Genomic DNA, 6,000 nt, shown 5'->3' with positions numbered 1-6,000 from the left:
AGATCTTGCAGAAATAGTATCTACTAGAAGTTCACAGCAGCTGTTGTTCTGTCTGTATTTCGTTAAGGTGTTTCATTATTAATGGAAATTCTAAGGGAGTTGTTATCCCATATTAACGCATAACAAGAGATTTCAATCTATTATTGAGTCATAATAGCTACTGGCATGGTGCTTTTTTCAGTAGTAACTGGTTGGAGAGCAACCTTTGGACATGTTCCTGCAGCAACACCCACTCTTCTAGGGAAAAGGATTATCAATGCAAATTACAGGGGTGTGTTTATTAAAGGTTACTAATTTGAAAAATGAAAAATTTGCCGAGGTGAATGATTGGTAAAAGCATCTGTCATCCATTTCAGGACCAAAAGAAGATTATAAGAACCATGGAAAGCAAAAGAGGTTTTTGTTAAAAGGGAGGCCTACAAGCTGTAATTGCTCATTTCTTTAGAAGTGTTCTAAAGTGCCTCCATTTCAAGCATCAAGGACTATTCTCAAGCATCTTAAGTATTTCTATCAGAGGTATCTAATCCATAGGTTTTTCCCTTGTCATCTAAATTTCTCCTAGAATTGTGTACAGGCACCAAAAGCCTCGAGTAACCAAGCACCTACATAAAACCTAAGCCTTTCCAGGAACCGGAGTCTTGATATATGTTTGGAGGGTGTGAGCACATCTGGCTCAGGCTCTGAATAAAACATTTCTCACAACTAAGTGACATAGAAAAGTAGCTTTTTATAACCCACGTTACATAAATGACACTCATTCAAAAATCTCCAATACACTTTAATTCCTCCTGCTGCTGCAGGGTCTCCATGTCTGTATCTCCCATGACAAAAGCTTTGCTGGGTGACAGTACTTTAACTTCCTTCTGCTGACTCATCTTTCTCTAGTTCAAGCTGAAAAAGAAGTGGGACACAGATTCAAGTACCTATCTATAAATTAAACACCGATTAGAATTCAAGACTCCCCTTCCCCATGGGGAATGGGGATGATCTGTTGGTTGCCTGAGGATTCATAGGTGCCCACTGTTATCTCTTTCTGAGCCAGTGGATAGTTTCACAGCACCTTCAGCAAGAAGGAATGAGGGTACTCCCTCCAAATTTAGAATAACTGAAGTTTTCCCTCTCTTTATGGAGATGGGAGATACTTGGTTGCACCTCCTCACTACAAAAAGGTACCAGGTTTTCAGCATTCTGAATGAGACCCTTCACTGCCTGGGTACAATTTGAAGGAGCTGGTACTTCCTTCTCCTCAGGAATAAATTAATAATCCATGGTTACATTTCTTTCAAAGGTAGTGCTTCGGCATCCATCTTTAGTAGTGGATTCTAGGCTGAGATTTCTCAAATTCTAGGCTGAGATTTCTCCCTTCTGCCCGGCAGAAAAGGACCTGGGGGTGTTGATTGACAGCCAGCTGAATATGAGCCAGCAGTGTGCCCAGGTGGCCAAGAAGGCCAACAGCATCCTGGCCTGTATCAGAAATGGTGTGGCCAGCGGGAGTAGGGAGGGGATCGTGCCCCTGTACTCGGCGCTGGTGAGGCCGCACCTCAAATGCTGTGTTCAGTTTTGGGCCCCTCACTCCAAGAAGGACATTGAGGTGCTGGAGCGTGTCCAGAGAAGGGTGACGAAGCTGGTGAGGGGTCTGGAGCACAAGTCTGATGAGGAGCGGCTGAGGGAGCTGGGGCTGTTCAGTCTGGAGAAGAGGAGCCTCAGGGGAGACCTCATCGCTCTCTACAACTACCTGAAAGGGGGTTGTGGTGAGGTGGGTGTTGGTCTCTTCTCCCAAGTGACTAGTGATAGGACAAGAGGAAATGGCCTCAAGTTGCACCAGGGGAGGTTTAGGCTGGGTATTAGGAACAATGTCTTTCCTGAGAGAGTGGTGAAGCACTGGAAGAGGCTGCCCAGGGAAGTGGTGGAGTCACCATCCCTGGAGGGGTTCAAGGAACGTGTGGACATGGCACTGCGGGACATGGTTTAGTGGGCATGGTGGTGTTGGGTTGGTGGTTGAACTTGATGATCTTACAGGTCTTTTCCAACCGTAGTGATTCTGTGATTCTGTGAAATAGGAGGAGGCTCCTCACTGCTGTGTTCAGTCTAACACCCAGATATGGCTTAAGATTAAAGACCTACTGTTGCTCATGATTGCTACTGGTTGCTTATTCTACTTCACGTACAGCTTGTAGTTTAAAAATGTAAATCTTCTTATACCTTTGAATACAAAAGTTTTTACAAGGAAGTCCATTACAAGTATCAAAAACCTACCTCCTTTTTTTGGGTAGCACTTTCAAGCTATAGGTGCTTGAAAGATGCATAAGGAAGTACATAACCTTCACAGAGCTCAGGTGGATCACAGACAAGTCAAAGGCCTGATATTACTTCTCTGAACAGGAATAGGTTTTTAGCCAACTGGGAAATCCCACCTTTATCCTCTAAGAACTCAAGCATGGAACTCATAGTTTGAGGGAGGTTGTGATTTTATACTGCTGTCGTGCTCACTTGAAGCTGAAATGACCAAATAGGATATTTTAGATAGTCCCAAGAGACTGGGTTATAGAAGCTAATTCCCAAGGACATCTACAAATCCTGAGGAAGTGTTGTACCCTCTTCTCCTGAAATCACTGCCTTATGCTCAGCCCCTAACGGAGAGCTTGCAAGAGTTCTGCAAGGAAGGCTTCAGTTGCTTACATTATTCTCCATCCTGGTGAAATTACCTCCATCCTGACCTTAGCCTTTTTGACATTTTAGTCTTTGTACCCAATATAAAGAGAATAGAAGACAGTGAGAATTTCCTCTATCGACATTAGCAATATTAAAAAGTACAATTTCAGTGCACAGCTGACAAGGTGTGAAAACACAACTCATGAAACTATCCTGACTTTAACCTTTCCTGGCTAACAGCATTTCAGTGACCCCTGCTGCACTTCAGCTCTCTGTCTTTTGTTTATTTCTTTGAAAACAAGTTTCTTCTCTTATTTGCAGAATTTGAGCTCTGTCATTTCCACTGGACCGATTCTCTAAAAAAAAAATACAGAAAAATAGAAATGAATCTGTCTCAGTCAACTGTAATTCAAAATGGTAGCTTAAGGATTTTTAACAAAACATGCAAATCAGAAATATCCTGAATCAATTATTACTATCTTTTTTTAAAGGAGAGAATAATTACAAGTGTAAATAAGGTGATGTTGGTGGGATGGCCCATAGTGTTCTTGGTCTCTCTTAGCTTCTGAGCACATTAAATTTGCATCTACGTCTTACAGCTTATTGTGTGATAAACTTAATCCTGCAATGGGAAATCTTCTTTTGACCTAGCTGACAGCTGTAGCACAAGGCTAAGTCTGGCCACTTAGCGATTTAACTTTGTCAACTTCATGACATTTCTCCTGAGCTCTTCGTGGCTGCTTTTCTCTAACGTGTGTCTTCTCTTCTTTTTCACGTGCAAGATTATTTTTATGTTACATTCCCTGGTGTGTTAATTTGAAGTTCTGGGATTTTAACACCCATTCCCTATGGTTTTTAGCTTTCCCCTTCCTGTTCATCTGCACCATATTCCTCTGTTCAGGAATCCTGTGCTCATTCCTTGTGCTCATGATGGAAACTTTTTACTGCATATGAATAGTCCGTATTCCTTCTTTCATCCTGAAGCAGTTGTCATGTGTGGACACTTCTTCCATGGAGAAATCTTTGTAAAACTATCCCCTGTGTTGTTAGGATCAATTTTGAATATGGTATGAGGAAAAAAAATCAGAGAGCTGTCAAGATAGGTAAGGCAGCTAGGAACGTTGCAGAGATTTAAAGAGCTTTGGAGGATTTCTGGAAGTGAAGCTGTGAATGGCCTAACATTAATAATAAAGGAAGGAAGCAACATAGTTTCGGGGATATTTTTTTTTTTTCCGAGACATTAAGCCTTCTGATAAATTTCTTCATACAGATTTCTGCATAGATTTCCACATACACAGACACATGATTAGGGAAAGCTCATGACTTGCATAATGCTGTTACATGGCATAATGCCACGACTTTGGTCTCACTGTTGCAGCCTGGGAACCTTTGTCAAGTTAGAGTTAAACATAGACTATATATTATGGAGAGACATTAAACTTAAGTATAGCCGGGTTGACTGTCTCCCATCCTTTGTCTCCCTATGGGAACAGGTTGCAATGTATTGTCATTTCATTTTATTTGGTAATTAATTTTGTGCAATGTGAGTTTCGGGTTACATTAAGTTATCGAGGATGACAGTACCGAGTACTTGATCGGCCATTGTTCTCTTCTGGTCTAGTTAGAATTAATTCCTCATCTTCAGTATGTGATAGTTTTGTTTTTAACGTTTCCAAAATTTAGGAGGAATCTGTGTTGTATTAATTACTTAAAATGTCTAGACCTTCTCTTTCAAATATAGCAGTCTTCCTTACTGAGGACTAGAAATTTCAAAGAGGACAATACGTCTTAGTGTAGGTTAGTATACGACTTTTTATTAATAATATTGGACTAACTATTCAGGCTACTAGGATTGCACTGTTTTAATCATAGTTAAAGTATAGTAAAGCATGGTACTATTTTCTAGTACAGTGAAAGTGTTTTATTAGTGCTTTGACTGCAATAGACAGTGGTCATCGTCCTATTCATTTAACTGTGCTTATCCACTAACGTTGCTACCATTGCTACTAAATGCTTTCTTATTTAGGTGTCTGTGACCTTAATTATATTCCCTCTTCTTGCCTGTACTAGAATTAAATAATTTGTCATCATAATGTTTGCCCTTCCCTCACTTGAAACATTATTCCCCTGTTGTGCTATGGCTTGAGGCTTGATAGACTGCGCTGTCACTGAAATGCCACTGAATGGGTTCTCCTCCCTCGGTTGCTTTTCAGCAACAGCAGCTGCCCTCTTTCTACTCCTACACACCTCTTTGTATCCCCACTCGTTTTAACTGTGGCAAGCAAGCATGACAGTAGGGTGGGTTTTGGTGTTTTTTTTTAGTTTTTTCTGGCAACTGGACTTTCGGGTTCAAATAACTTACTCATCCAAGTTGAGTAAAAAAACTAAATAACCCTTCAGACACCCCTACAGCACCCCAGCCATAAGCCTCTAAGCATGTTCACATGGAGGAAGTATCAGATGACAAGTGTGACAAATTCTTTACTTTGGCAATGGGATTCTCCAAATAAAAAGTTAAAGCATGCAACTGGATTTCAAATGGAAGTCAGGGACCTCCAGCCCTAAGTATTAATCTGTTCAGAAACATTTAAGTGCCTTGATTTTTAATTGCTGATGTATTTTCTCTCGAGGCCCTTCTACTAAACTCCTATGCGGACACTCCTTTATTTATATACAAGTTGAAAAAACTGCCTGCATTATGAAATCTCATTGGTTTTGGCTACGTTTTTCATAGGTGTAGTCCTGAACTCTTGTTTTTGTGGTGCATGCGATATTTCAGAAGTTACCATATCCTGAAGGCGAGGGCATGAAATAAAATGATGACCCAAGAAGATGCGGTAGCTTGATTTTGAACATGTGACACAAGTCATAAAAGGAATAATTTTTTTATTGTATGAATTAAGTTGCAGAGACTGTTAAGTTAAACTTAAAATAACCCTTTTAAAAGTTGTTGAGGATAATGAATTAGCCAGGAGGAGTTAGAGCCTGCTGCTGCCAACTAAAGTGCTTGGGGACTTGAGATAGAAGTGAGTGATAAGAAGCAGCTTTCATGCATTAAAATAAATTACATGTTGGGCTTGGCTTAATCCTGGCATCAGAATGATCTCTGGGGTTTTCCCTACATTATCTTAGTCTATGATTATGCAAATATCCTTTTAATGTAGCGACTCCTTAACAGGAAATTAGTCTCTCACTTGCTCATATGCTCTTGCAACCAACAGACATTTGCTTGCAAAATCCTAGTGCGTCTGAGGTACAAAAGGCACATTAACCCTTTAAGCACCAAAATTTTGCAAACATGCAAATAACAGGACATGCTACGATATGTCAGGGATGTAGCAGCTGAAG

This window comes from Gavia stellata, chromosome 7, assembly GCF_030936135.1.
Source record: "Gavia stellata isolate bGavSte3 chromosome 7, bGavSte3.hap2, whole genome shotgun sequence".
Lineage (NCBI taxonomy): Eukaryota > Metazoa > Chordata > Aves > Gaviiformes > Gaviidae > Gavia > Gavia stellata.
The sequence above is the reverse complement of the archived record's forward strand: the minus strand, read 5'-3'. Positions refer to the sequence as shown.